Raw genomic sequence first — 992 nt, forward strand, 5'->3', positions numbered from 1 at the left:
GCACACATACATACCGATATGAGTGCAGATACACACACACACACACACACACACATATATATATATATATATATATATATATATATATATATATATATATATATATATATCTACAGTATATATATGTGTGTGTGTTTTGCATTTGCGCGGCACATAATGTTTATATAAAAGGTTTTCTTTAAATCCCTAGGTCTATGATACTTATAAGCTTAAGGCCTTATATTGGAATATTGGAACTGATGGTGGGATCCGATTTTTCAGACTTTAACAATTATTAGAGTTTGAATAAAAAGTAATTTTAGGTTGTTCTAGTAAAATAAGTATTCGGTAAAGGAAAACTTATGCTATTAAAACATAATCAAGGCTCTATTTTTTTTATGTTGACTGGTTTGTAGATTAAAAATAAAATTATATATATATATATATATATATATATATATATATATATATATATATATACATAAATATAATTTCATATATATATATATATATATATATATATATATATATATATATATATATATATTTATATATATATATAAAACCCACATGCACACACACACACACACACATATACATAATAGAGAGAGGATAGAGAGAAAGAGAGACACCAATATCCCTACATTTACACAAACACACTTTTGCATTAACAATCTCTCTCTCTCTCTCTCTCTCTCTCTCTCTCTCTCCCCCTCTCCCTCTCTCTCTCTCTCTCTCTCTCCCCCTCTCCCTCTCTCTCTCTCTCTCTCTCTCTCTCTCTCCCTTTCCCTCTCTCCCTCTCTCTCTCTCTCTCTTTCCCTCTCCCTCTCTCCCTCTCTCCCTCTCTCTTTCCATCTCTCTCTCTCTCTCTCTCTCTCTCTCTCTCTATATATATATATATATATATATATATATATATATATATATAGTGACAGAGAGTAAGAGGAGAGAGAGAGATACATGAATATATTCGTGCACACAAACAGACACACACACACACACACACACACACA

The sequence above is a fragment of the Pelophylax lessonae genome (genome assembly GCF_965119305.1).
Source record: "Pelophylax lessonae genome assembly, chromosome: 2".
NCBI classification, from domain to species: Eukaryota; Metazoa; Chordata; class Amphibia; order Anura; family Ranidae; genus Pelophylax; species Pelophylax lessonae.